Source organism: Capra hircus, chromosome 7 (genome assembly GCF_001704415.2).
Source record: "Capra hircus breed San Clemente chromosome 7, ASM170441v1, whole genome shotgun sequence".
NCBI lineage: Eukaryota > Metazoa > Chordata > Mammalia > Artiodactyla > Bovidae > Capra > Capra hircus.
This window is the reverse complement of record NC_030814.1, coordinates 66,828,693-66,829,095: the sequence shown is the minus strand read 5'-3', so window position 1 is coordinate 66,829,095 and position 403 is coordinate 66,828,693.

The window sequence follows — 403 nt, the reverse complement described above, 5'->3', positions numbered from 1 at the left end:
TCGGCGCCGCGGGGGGCGGGCCCGCGGCGGGCGTGCGGCGGAGAGGCGGTGCAGGGCGGGGGAGGAGGTAAACAAGATGGCGGCGGCGTGTCGGGCGCGGAAGGGGGAGGAGGCCCGGGGCGCCCGCGACTGAGGCGGGGCGCGGCGGTAGCGGCGGCGGGCGCCGGCCGGCAGAGCGGCCGCCTTGCATGGGCTGGGCCCCCGCGCCGCCCCGCCTGCTCCACGCGCGCGGCGGCCGCGGCGCGATACGCGCCGCCCGGGCCCCGGCAGCCCCGGGAACCCCGGTCCGGGGCCTGCGGCCTGCGCCGCCTCGGCTGCCCGGAGCCCCGCGCGCCCCACTGTCCGCGACCGACGGCGTTCGGGCGGAGAGCGAGCAAGGGCTGCCGTTTGGGGCGGGGCGCCC